This window comes from Quercus suber, unplaced genomic scaffold (genome assembly GCF_002906115.3).
Source record: "Quercus suber isolate HL8 unplaced genomic scaffold, Cork oak 2.0 scaffold_120, whole genome shotgun sequence".
NCBI classification, from domain to species: Eukaryota; Viridiplantae; Streptophyta; class Magnoliopsida; order Fagales; family Fagaceae; genus Quercus; species Quercus suber.
The window spans coordinates 90,947-104,754 of NW_027069585.1; the positions used below are offsets into that span (position 1 = coordinate 90,947).

The 13,808-nt window shown below is 35.5% G+C and overlaps 1 pseudogene; it reads left to right on the forward strand.

Moving 5' to 3' along the window:
- Positions 1-294: 294 nt before the first annotated feature.
- On the forward strand, positions 295-10,853 carry LOC111986742 (protein DMR6-LIKE OXYGENASE 1-like; annotated as a pseudogene).
- Positions 10,854-13,808: the final 2,955 nt, after the last annotated feature.

A 13,808-nucleotide genomic window follows, 5' to 3' on the forward strand; every position in this document is an offset into this window, starting at 1 on the left:
AAATCACCAAATTATCTAAATGCAACAGAAAATAAATTTGATACAGGTGATTTGTTTATGAATAGGAAAAATTATCGAGGCAAAACCCCATCGGGTGATTTTAAGGTCACCATTCCCAAGAATCCACTATTATCAAACACAAGTGGTTAAATGTATAAGGAATCTTACTAAACCCTTTGGCCTATCTCAAAATACCAATCTACAATTGAACCCTTACCTCAATAACTAATTGGACTTGTATTGTAGTGGCAATCTTTTGCTTGATGCACGAATCCTAGTACATGACTAACCAATATGTATGGATCACAGTACGTGACTAACTCTAGCAACTTGAAGAGGTTGTTAGCTGCAAAGTTCTTCAGTTCATTAACAATAAAGATTAGGAAGCTCCTTGGTCACAAAACCGTCAGCTTAAAGACGCAGTAGCTTCTTTCAGAGAGAACAAGGCACTAGGTTACTTTTTTGCATGTGCGACGGCCTTTAAAATAGTTCTTATATATGTCTAGGGTTGTGAGAAAAGAAACCCTATACAAATATTCAAGCATGGGCCGAAAATTAGATCTGGAATTTATGATTTCGTAAGTCTCGACAAAAACAGCTTGTGTCAAGCTTCTGTCGAGTTTCAACTTTAAATCTTGATAGAAATCTTTCTGTCGAGATTGTTGTCGAGCTTTAGTTTCAAAAATATCACAAGCTTGTGAGAAATATGGTTTCTTTCAAATTATCAACCATGAGTCCCCAAAGAATTATGTCAAAGAGTGTTGGCTGTGGTGATAGAGTTCTTTCAGTTGCATCCAGAGGAGAAGGCATAGTTTCTAACAATAGATCATACCAAGCTTGTAAAACTTTTCAATTATTCCCAAAAGGTTAAAGGCCAAGGAAAGGTATTAATGTGGGGTGAGACTATCAGAATGAAGGCCATAAACATAAGCAAGGGCAGATGGGCTTGACAGAAGAGGATTAAGGTTACAAGGTCAACTGCAGAACAGACTTGAAGCTGAATGATAGTAGCAAAACGACTTGTAGTTAATGCATAGTTACTGTTAGTAGTTAGCATGTGTATATGTTAGTTATAGATATTGTACAACATGTGTGAAAGTTAGTTTGTTTTTGGTAGTTTCTTTCTTCTTTGTACATATATTGTTAGGTTCTAAAGGTTTAGGAATTTATGTATTTAGAACTCTAATTTGTAATATTGACAAACTATGATCAAAACGATATGTTTAGTCTTGTTATAGTGTGCTCAAAGTTGTTTAATTATTGTAAAGTTGGAATCGAGAGACTGTAGATGCATTGGGGCATTTCGGTCTGGCTCGATCGATCGAAGAATAGATTCGATCGATCGAAAGTCGACCAGATTGCGTTTTCTGCAGAATTTCCAACTCAGCCCTAACTCATTAAACGTTTAGGGTTTTATGTTTTTGCCCTAGGTATATAAGGCAAAACCCTAGCCACGTTTTTAGAGTTGCTCCAGTTGTATTGTTGCTCATACATTGCTGTTTTGTGTAAATCTCTTGTGAGATCTAGAGGAGTTTTCCTTTACACAAATCTTAGGATTTTCAAGTTAGAGATAGTATCAACATCTTGATGATCAACTTGGTTGCTACCATTGAAGCTTAAAGAATATCAAGCATGGGTGCTTGTAGCTGATTGAAGAATTCAAGAAAGAAAGAGTTCGTGGATTCGAAGCTTGCACGTGGTCGTGTCAGTAAGTTCTACTGGTGAGTAGCATTAGGAAATCGAGCGGGGAGCTTGTAGTCCTTTTGTATGAACTTCGATTCTTTCATAGTGGATTCAAGTTTGCCTTGAAGCTCGGTGGGTCAAATCCTCCCTAGGTTTTTACCGTGTGGTTTCCTGGGTGATCATATCATTGTGCCTTTTATTATTTCGCTGCTTTATTATTTTGATATGATTATTTGATTGCTTTAACCTAGAATTGCATAATTTGACTAAGTAACAACTTGGCTAATTAATCTAGGCTAACCAATCTAGTTGTGTTTTAAGGGGTCTAAAACCGTTCATATATATATATATATATACACACACGAAACTTTGTATTTGTTTTCTAATTAATGAGAATTAGTTTTTACCACTGCTTTTCTGATATGGTATCAGAGCTCTCTCTCTAGAATTTTCTTTAAGTTTCTAGATATTTTCCCCAATTCCAATTTAGGGTTTGGTTTTTCTCTTCGATTTTTCTCTCAATTTTCTCTTTCTCTCAACTTGCCAAAGATTTTTCTTATCATCAATGGCTTCCGCTGCTTCTTCATTTGCTCCCACATTAGAGAATGCTCCTCCATCTGCTCATGATTCTCCAATGGAAGATCCTCTATTTTTGCACCATGGAGAGAGTCCAAGCACTGTGCTTGTGACTCAACCTTTGACAGGGAGTGAGAATTACTCAGCTTAGACACGAGCAGTAAGGAAAGCTCTACTCACCAAGAACAAGCGAGGCTTAATTGATGGCACACTCACTTTGTCATCTCCATTAGTGTCCACACCTTCAGCTGTTCAAGCTTGGATTAGGTGTGATAATATGGTGGGAAATTGGTTGACAAACTCAGTTTCTCCTAAGCTTCAAGCTAGTATCATCTATGAAGACACTGCCTTGGAAATTTGGAATGATTTGAGAGATCACCTTGCTTAAAAGAATGGTCCTAAGATTTACAACCTTCAAAAGGAGATTGCAGAACTCCATCAAGGTGAGACTTCCATTACTGATTTCTTCACTCAATTTAAGGTTCTTTGGGATCAATTACAAAACAATGGTCCTTTTCCTTCTTGCACTTGTGGGAAATGTACATGTAATGTGAATAAGAGACTTAATGATTTGTAATCTAGAGAATCTGTTATGAAGTTTTTGATGGGGCTAAATGACCCTTTTTCACAAGTAAGGACACAAATTTTGCTTATGGATCCTTTTCCATCTATCAATAAAGTTTATTCCTTGATGATTCTAGAAGAAACACAAAGGTCTGTTGCTCATTGTTCCAATACAAGGGTTGAATCAGCTGCCTTGATTGCTAAATCACAGAATTTCAATGACAATTCTGGGGTCAATTATGTTGGTAACAATGGGAATAAAGGAAAAGATAAGACAATTTGCACCCATTGTGGTAAATCTGGTCATGCCATAGATAAGTGTTATAAGTTGCATGGATTCCCTCCTAGTTACAAGTTCAAAGGAAAAAATCCAATGGCACATCAAGTGTTTCTTTCACAGCCCCAAGATCTCTCTTTTTTGGCTTCTTCAAGACATGTGACACCTAGTTTCACTTTAGAGCAATATCAATAGCTACTTGCTCTTATTGGCACTCCTAGTTCTCCATTAGTTCCACCTGTTCAATGGAAAGACACACTCACTACTACCATGGCTAATGTGGTATCTTCTAATGCTCCTACAATGGCAGGTATGGATTTTAGTCACTCAGTTTTTTCTGCACAAGTGGTTAATGGGCATATGATTCCAATACTTAGGTCAGTGACACTAGTGCCACAGATCACATAGTGTGTTCTGTCCATCTTTTGACCACTATTACTGCTATTACTTAGTCCATGGTTCAATTGCCTACTAGAGAAATAGCATTAGTAACACATGTTGGCACTGTTATTTTATCATCGTCTCTTATCCTCCACAATGTTCTATGTGTACCTTTCTTTACCTTCAATCTTTTCTCTGTCAATTCTTTTACTAAATCTTAACCATATTGTCTTTTTCTTTTGTCTACCTTTTGATTCATATAGGATCTTGCCTTTTGGAGAACGATTGGAGTGGGACATATAGTTGATGGACTGTACCCGCTACAGTGTGGTACTTTTCAACAACCCTTTTCTATTGCACTTTTAGATATCCTAGCCAACCATAAATTAGGTGATGTTTTTCATCCTTTCTCTGATGCAATGTCATCAAGCTCCCTTTCTTCTCTCTGGCATGCAAGATTAGGCCATCCATTAGATGCTAAGCTTCAAGTTTTAGGTCATATTTTTCCTTTTTTGAAAAAACCATGTAATGATCTTTGTAAGGTCTATCCTCTGGCTAAACAAAAATGTATGCCTTTTCCTTTCAATAATAAACTCAGTTCTTGTGCCTTTGATTTGATTCACCTAGATGTTTGGGGACCTTATGCTACTCCTACTATGGATGGTTTTAAGTATTTTCTAACTGTGGTTGATGATGCAACCAGAGCAACTTGGGTATACTTAATGAAATCCAAATATGAAGTTAGACCCCTCATCTTTTCTTTCTATTCTATGTTTCTTACACAATTTAGATGCAAAATCAAATCTGTAAGAATTGATAATGCTATGGAATTTAAAATGCCAGATTTCTATAGTTCTAATGGCACTGTGCATCAACATAGTTGTTGTTTGTTTTTAGACCCCTTAAAACATAACCAAATTAACTTAGTTAATTAGCCAAGTGATTACTTAGTCAAATTATCAAATCTAGGTTAACACAAATATATCATATCATTGTAAAGTGCGAAAAATAAAGAACACAACAATATGATAACCCAGGAAAACCAAACCGGTTGAAAACCTAGGGAGGATTTAACCTAACTATTCTCAAGGTAAAACAAATCCAATATGAAAGAATTGAAGTTTACACAATAGCGACTTAGACCACTAACATCCTATTGCTACCTCGAGTAGGAAACTTACTACCACGACCACGTGATAGCTCTAAGTCCACGGACTACTTCTTTCTTGGATTCATAGCAAGCATAAACACACCCACTTGAATATCTTTAAGCTCTTGGAACAACAACTGAATTGATCATCAAGCTCTTGACATAAATCTAGTTCTTGATAACCCTAAGTGTATGTGAAGGCAAACACCTTTAGATCTCACAAGGGATTTACACACACAGCATAAAGAGCAACTTTAGAAAGCTTTTGGGTACAAAACCCTAGATCTACGAAGGAGGCACAAAATGCACTCTAATCTCTCTAAAAAGTTGTAAAAACATGCTTAGGGTTTCCTTTATATACTGGGAGAAGTAGATCTTAAACCCTAATCCTTAATGGGCTTAAACTGTTGTTTGGGCAAACTTAAAATTCTACAGATATGATTCTCGTTCGGTCGAGCCTGTTCTTCGATCGATCGAACTAGGCATATTATGAAATCTTCTTCCTGGAGCTTGTATGTTCTTGAATTTTGACTTGAATCACATTGAGCATTGTCTAATAATACTTATAGACTCTAAGATCTATATCTAGACAAGTTTGTGTTCACGATTTGCTAATTGTTCTAAACATTTAGAACCTAACAGTTGTGTTTACTCTTCACAACAAAACTTTGTTGTGGAGAGAAAACATTAACATCTCTTGTCCATAGCTAGAGCTCTACATTTTCAGTCTAATATTCCTATTCAATTTTAGGGTGATTGCATCCTTACTGCTACTTACTTGATTAATAGATTACCATCTTTCTTATTGAATAATAAAACTCCTTATGAGCTTCTTTTTAAACAACCTCCTTGCTATGATCATTTGAGAGTGTTTGGTTGTGAATGTTATGCCTCTACTGTTGCTCAAACTAGGACTAAGCTTTCTCCCAGAGCAAGGAGATGTGTTTTTCTTGGTTATCCTTTTGATGTAAAGGGTTATAAGTTGTTTGATCTTCAATCTCATTCTGCTTCATCTCCAAAGATGTTGTATTTCGTGAGTCTATGTTTCCTTATCAATCTAATTCTTGCTTTTCATTACCTGCTCATTCCATTCCTTTGCCTTGCTTTCCTTCTGTTTCTTTTGATTCTTTTGATCCAATTCTTCCTTCTTCCACTTTACCTTCTGCCCCTCTATCATTTGATCCTATTGTTGATCCTATTATCCAAGTTCACACTGATCTTGATGATGAATTCTTACAAGATGTCCCTGTTGAACCACCCGAGCCTTTGGTTGATCTAATTCCCTTAGAAGATCTGCTAGGATTCATAAATAACCTTCTTACCTCCAAGCCTATCACTGTAATCAGGTATCCTCAATTCACACTACTGTTGTTCTCCACTCAGGTACTTCTCATCATTTATCTTCTCATCTTTCTTATCACTCTCTTTCTCCTTCTTATAAGCATTTTTGTTCTCCAATCTCTTTTGTTATTGAACCTTCATACTGTTACCAAGTTGTTTTTGATCCTAAATGGCAAGAGGCCATGGCTGCTGAAATAGCAGCTTTAAAGGCCAATCACACTTGGACTTTGACACCCTTGCCTGCCAATAAGAAGCCCATTGGTTGTAAATGGGTTTATAAAATCAAGTACAAGTTTGATGGTTCCATAGAGAGGTATAAGGCTCGGTTAGTGGCCAAAGGTTTCTCACAGAAGGAAGGGTTTGATTATAATGAAACCTTCTCACCTGTTGTCAGCCAAAATGGTTTTTGTTAAGTGCCTTTTGGTTGTTGTTGCTATGAAAGGTTGGTATCTTGGTTAGCTTGATGTCAGTAATGCTTTTCTACTTGGGGATCTTTCTAAGGAGGTTTATATGTCTCTTCCACTAGGGTTTCAGAGCCAGGGGGAGATGGTTTGTAAGTTGAATAAGTCTCTTTATGGGCTTAAGTAGACGTCTAGGCAATGGTTTGTTCAATTTTCTAACACCTTCGTTCAGTTGGGATTTAAGTAGTCCAAGGTAGACTACCCCTTTTTATTGGACAAAAGGGTCATTGTTTCACGATTTTATTGATCTATATGGATGATGTTTTGATAGCATGTAATGACAAAAAGGAGGTGGATTAGTTCAAGGTGTTGCTGGATCAGAAGTTTAAGTTGAAAGATTTAGGTGACTTGAGGTACTTGGTTTGGAGATTTCAAGGCCAGATAAGGGTATATCACTTTGTCAAAGAAAATACACTCTTGAAGTGTTGAATGATGTTGGTTTGTTAGGGTGTAAACCAGCTAAAACACTGATGGAGCAAAATGTATAGTTGAGTAAGTATGAAGGGGAAGAGCTCAAAGACCCAAGTGCTTATAAAAGGCTTATTGGGAGGCTATTGTACTTGACCATCACTAGGCCAGACATCACATATGCTATTCATAGGTTGAGTCAATACATGGCCAAGCCAAGGAAGCTACATCTGGATGCAGTGCATAGAATTTTATAGTATTTGAAGAATGAACTAGGGAAAGGCATCTTGTTTTTAGCTAGGACAGAGTTACATGTAAAGGGCTTCATAGATTTTGATTGGGCTGCTTGTCTTGACACTAGGAGGTTTGTCACAAGCTATAGCATTTTCATAGGGGATTCCTTGGTCTCATGGAAATCAAAGAAACAATCTACAGTGTCTAGATCCTCAGTCCTCAGCAGAGTATAGGGCAATGGAAGTGGCTAATTGTGAGATAGTGTGGATACTATATTTTCTTAAAGACATTGGTGTTGAACACAAAAGGCTTGCTGTTCTGTGATAGTGAGGCAACCTTGCACATTGGATCAAATCCTATGTTTCAAGAAAGGACAAAACATATTGAGATAGATTGTCATGTAGTTAGAGACAAAGTGTTGGAAAAGGTCATTAAATTGAATCATGTTAGGACTTATTATTAGCTTGCAGATTTGTTGACCAAGACATTGAATTTTAATCAATTTTCAAGTCTCATTTGCAAAATGGGAATGATCAATATACATTTAGCAGTTTCCCTTAAGGGGGAGTATCAGAATAATGGCAATAAACACAAGCAAGGGCAGATGGGGGCTTGACAGAAGAGGATCAAGGTTGCTAGGTCAACTGCAGAACAGACTTGAAGCTGAACGATAGAAGCTGTAGCTTAAAGTAGCAAAGCGACTTTTAGTTAGAGTATAGTTACTGTTAGTAGTTAGTGCATTTATATGTTAGTTATAGATACTATAAAACATGTGTGAAACTTAGTTTGTTTTTGGTAGTTTCTTTCTTCTTTGTACATATATATACGAAACTTTGTATTTTTTTTTTTTCTAATTACTGAGAAATAGTTTTTACCATAGCTTTTCTGATAGAGACCTTCACGCACCCTTGGCATCCTACTGAATATTTTACTCATTTCTTACCCAAAATCCTCCTCTGTATTGGTATCTTTGGCCTACTTTACCTCTTTTTTGTTTTTCCTCTCTTAGATACCAATTTTATTTTTTTTATTTATTTTTATTTTTTTTGTATAATGCTCAAATACAAACTTATTTTATTTTTATTTTATTTTATAGTAATTCTACTGCTATAAACTATTTTATAACATTCTTACAAACTATTATTGTAATGAATTCACTTACTAATAACCACTCATCACATCAGTCATTTGTAGAAAATATTTGTAGATCTAGGATTTTCCAACTATTTTATTACATTTTTACAAAGTATTAATGTGGCAAATTCTTATTAGTTTTCATCTAGACTCATCACTATCATCTCCTTTTTACTTACTAATAACTGTTCATTATATTAACAGTCTGTAAAATTTGTTGTAAAAAAATTTGTAACTTTAGGGTTCTATTTTTTATTTATTTTTAAGTTTGATTGATTGCACAAGCTAATAACTTTTATGTCACATGCATGTTTGTTTGATTGTTATAGAGAAGCTTTTGCTGAATATGCAAGGGAGATTGGAGGCTTAATGGATAGGCTTCTTAGCTTGATGTCCCAAGGGCTTGGCCTGGAGAAGGATTGTTTAAAGAGGAAGATAGGTGAGAGGCCTGCCCTCTATACTCAAGCAAATTACTATCCATCATGCCCATATCTTGAGCTCACAATGGGATTGCCAAGGGCTGTAAACGAGCCATGCTTTGTTGAGTAGTGCATATTCAAGCTTGGCTCGTCAGGAAAAATCAAAAGCTTGAGCTTGGCTTGAGCTTGTGACAAGCTTAAAAATAGTGTTTGAGCTTGAACATGTGGGAAAGCCAAAAAGCTTGAGCTTGGCATGACTTGGCTTGATTAATTAGTCAAGCCAAACTCAAGCTTAATATTACGCTCAAACTTGAGCTCAGGTCAAGTTTTTGAGCATGAGATCTAAAAAAATTATATTATTAAATGCTTAAATCTCTAAAATTAAGAAAAAAGAAAAAAAAATAGTGCACTCATTTTATCATGCATCTAATCTTACTTATGATTAGCTATTATTCAAATTAATAATTTACATAATTAAATTAATTAATTCACTATTCATTGTCTATAGCTTCAGCAATGGTTCAAAATATAATTTTTACATTCACATTAGATGGTGAAGGACTAGAAAAATACCTATTTGTAATTATTATGAATGAGAAAATACTAACATGTTTCATAACTTTAATTTAGATGATTGATAGGGAAGGATTATATGTGGCCTACTTAATTAATTATTTATTTTTAAATGTAACCATATTCTAAAGTGGTTCTTGGTCAGTTTAAAGGGAAGGAAAAAATTAAGGTAATATAAGTATTGGTTTCATGTTGGCCATCTCATTATTAAGATATATGTAATAAGTATATTTAGCTAACACATATAAACTTATAAATGAATCATGCTTGAATTGTTATGTATTAAGCCTAATAGCTCACAAGCTTGTTCATGAATAAATTTTTTTGCTTGGGCTTGGCTTGTTTGTTAAACAGGCCTAAAACTAAGGTTCAAGCTTGGCTTATTTATAAACAAACAAACATGGACAAACTTTTTTTTCGAGCTGAGCCCAAGCTGTTCACAATCGGTTTGGTTTATTTACAGCCCTAGACTTGCCTGCTCATAATGATATTGTTGCACTCATGGTTCTCCTTCAGTTGGAGGGGGTCTCTGGCCTCCAAGTGGTCATAGATGGGAAGTGGGTACCTGTTGAACCTGTGCCGGATGCATTCGTCGTCAATATGGCTGATCAAATGGAGATAGTATCGTTATTTTTCATCTTTTACAGTTTTACTAAGAAATAATTCTCTAGCAAACCAATTAAATAAATAAATTTAAATTGTTTTTTTTTTTTTTAAACAATTAAACGCCAAATGGATGCTCATTATAAGCCAATTAGTCTTGTTTTTTTAATGATTAGATTACCAAATTAGTCAATTGTGTACATGGTTGGAATTCTCTTATGAAGTTGGGTGACTTTGTCTGTTGGTATTAGTATTGTTGACGTAGTTTCTTGTTGAACATTGCACGTAGTACTCAATTTCAAATTGAACACGTACATATATTGTGCTGCGTGGTTAGAAGTTGCAGATTTAAAATTTAGGGTAAGTTACAACTAACTCACATGTGGTTTGGCCGAAATTTAAATTGCTTACATGTGATTTGAAATTTGACACTTTACTCACTTGAGGTTAACTCAGTTAGATTTCCATAACTCACTTATGTTAAAAACATGGCTAAATATGTAATTTTGCTTTACTTTTATGTATCTTTTCTCAAAAAACTAGAAAAGCATAAAAATATAAGATCAAAAAGAATCCAGCGACACACTTGCATTATGTGATTTCAAACCATAGGTAAGCAATTTAAATTTAGGTCAGAACTCAAGTGGGTAAAATGTCAAATTTCAAAACACAGGTAGAAAACTTAAATTTTGGTCAAAACACAGATAGGTAAATTGTAATTTACCCTAAAATTTAATACGAATATTTTTGACTTTTTGTGGTCATGTTTTCACTTTGTATAGGTTTTGAGTAATGGAAGGTACAAGAGTGTGGTACACAAAGCTGTAACCAACAAGCGGTTGCCACGACTATCATTACCAATGTTCTATGCACCAAATAATGACCCTGTAATTGGTCCAATTGAGGATTTGATAAATAAGGGACACCCACCAATGCATCGAAACTATAGTTACAAGGAGTATATGGATGAATTCTACAGGCAAGAAGGAGCGAGGAGGGTAAAGGGAGCTTTGAGCTGTAGCATTAGGAATGTGGTCTTGAACTCTTGATTTGCCCTGTATAGGTGCCTATTTTTGTTATTGTTGTTGTCTTTTTTAGCGGTCAGGAACTAATAATAATCACTTAGGGTTTCATGTCGCCTACAATATACAATGATCTTGACTATTCCCCTAAAATCCAATTGTATGACGTTATCTTATAAATAATAAAAGTTGTTTTATGTTCTGAGAATACTTTTTGCTCGAATATTTGGACATTATATTGTAGTCCATGATGCATTGGTTGTACTTTTGGTATAAGAATGAGATTTGCATACATAATAACTAAATCATAAGTTTCTTGTAAATTCATAAACCCTAGTTCATAGTTAGTAATAAAATTGAACATTTCATCTATAAAGACTAATATATCAATCATGATAATCTATCTTGATCACGTAGCATTATGGGAACATGCATTCTTAAGACAAAATTCATAATCTCTTTTTAGAGACATGGAACATCTTGTTGAGGTTTAACTAGAATTGATTATTTAACGTGTGGGGTCTTACTACTTTAGTAAAAAGTTACTATAGTTTATATTTATGCTCTATTTGTTTTGTGGGAAAATCTTCTGTAAAAATAGTTTTTCACATTTTTTAATGTTTGATAGCATTAAAAAAACCAGTTAAAGGAAAACTAGCTTTAGTTAATGGAAAACCCTAATAAAAAGAGGGCTTATTTTCTATCGCTTGTTTTCCAATAAAAATATTCAGAAAACAAGCTCTCTCCCTCACGGCTCTTAACCCCTATATATATTCTCTTTTGGTTGCCACGGGAAACAATACTGGTTTGGCGCTCTTTCACTCTTTCTCAAGGTAAGCACTCTCAAATCTTCTCTTCCCTTCACTTTTTCTCTCTTCGCAGTTCTCACACCCACACTGTCGCTCTCTGGTCTCTTCTCTCTCCATTGATTTCACTTTTTGTTTGTCTCTCTATTCTCCCTGTTTCTCTTCCCTCTATAACACTGTTATCTGATAAGTTTATTTTATTTTATTTTATTTATTTTATTTTTTTAATTTTGTTTCCTCCCTCACAGATCCGTCAGTAGCTCTTCCTTGCAAGGACAAACAAATCTACAACGGTACTTTTTTTCTTTGTTTTCTCCCTCACAGATATGGTGTTCAACTCTCGTGTTTATTTGTTTTCTATTTGTACAGTATGTTGGCTTTGTATGGGCTAGTGCTAAAGATTTTTATGCGTGTTTATTCATTTACATAATTTCTTTACATAATTGCATATATTTTTATGCGAGTTTATTCATTTTTATGCGTAAAGCCAAAACCAATAGGGTCTTTTAATATAACTACCCCACATGATTTTTAGGATGTGTGAAATCCCTATTTTTCTTTAATCAGTTGACAAGTGCAGTAGGAAATTTAGCGTTTCTAGAATAGTGTGACAGTAAAACAGACGGCTTCATCTATATATATATATAACTGAAACTTTTGAATCTTCCACAATTTTTCACATCAGCACAATATTTAAAAAAAAAAAAAAAAACATAATAAAACTTTTCTAAAACCCGACCTCGATGCTCTGCCTTCTCTTTCTCCAAAATTCACGCCATGCCTTCTCTCCCTCTACCAGCTCCCTAAATCCAACGCTCCCCCATGCTCCTCCTCTACTAGCTCCCCCAACGATTAGACCCACGGCAAACCAATAGCAAAGCATCTAAAGACACTGTTGAGGTCTAAAAAGTTACAATGCTACACCAAGGCCCAAAATGACACAATGAGTTGAACTCCATAAAAGAAAAATAATAAAAGGCTTGAGCTCACAATAAGGAAAAAAAGATTTAAGCCCAAGACCCACGAATAGATAGGCCTTAGGGCCCATGAAATGAAGGGAAGAAAGAAAAAGCTCAGCCCGCCAAGATTAGAAAAATACTAGGGAGTCTAGTGGTAAGAACTAGACCGGGGGACTGTTAGGAGCTCGGGGTCCTTGGGACTTGCAGTAAAACTAGGACGAGATTAAGACAGCTCAAAAGGATTGCCAAGAAACACAAGGAATGAAGAACAGATACATCCTTATCAGCCACCCAATGATACAGAAAGGAATCAGAAAGCTTGGAGACTAACAATTCATGAACAAAGGGCTAGTACCTCAGGGAACCCAGAAAGAAGAACCATGAAGGGAAGTAGCTGGGAAAACTTTCAACCTGGCAGCAATGGAATCGGCTTACTATGGAAAAATGACAAAAGGAAAGATAGCCAAAGAGTTGAGTCTAAAAAGGTAAGGTTTAGAAGCCTTGAAGGAAGAGAGATTAGAGGTTAGTTCTCTAGGGATACCCCAGAATGGAAAGTTAGCAAAAGGCTTTTGAGGAAAAAGAACCAAAAGAAAAAAATTACGAGAAACAAGGAAGGGACCAGCCACCAAAGTTGCTGGCACAACATTGGCTCTAGTACCTAAGGGAGCAAAGGAGGGGAATCAGGGGTACCCCGGAACCCTAAGATGACACTATAAAAAGGGGAAGCAACCAACAGTGAATCAGAATAGAATCATTGAGAAAACTCTGTCAAAAACTCAAAGAAAGTAGTAAAAGAAAGGAAAATATCACTCGATATCCTCAAACAGCCACTATAGAACATACTTGGATTCAAAGGGATTCAAACTTTGCAAGTCTTAGAGGCTTAGAGAGTCATCTAAGTCTGTAATTTTTGAACTTATTTGAACCTTGTAACACATCTTAGTGAGCACATTGTAATACACAATTAAGAAAAGTAATGAAATATCTCACATTGTTTTAAGGATCCTTAACGATTATTCTGTGTCTTTCTTTATCACATCGCCCCTTTACTGTTTCTTGTTGTTCCATGTGTATATATTTCTTGTTTGCTAGTATGTATATATTGTAGGATTTTTGCTTTGTGCACCACTTGGTTTGTAATCAGCCTATTTAGCTGTGGTGAACTGAGCCTAGTCTCTTAAAACAACAATTAACGGGCCTAAGGTCCTTGCTTCTTG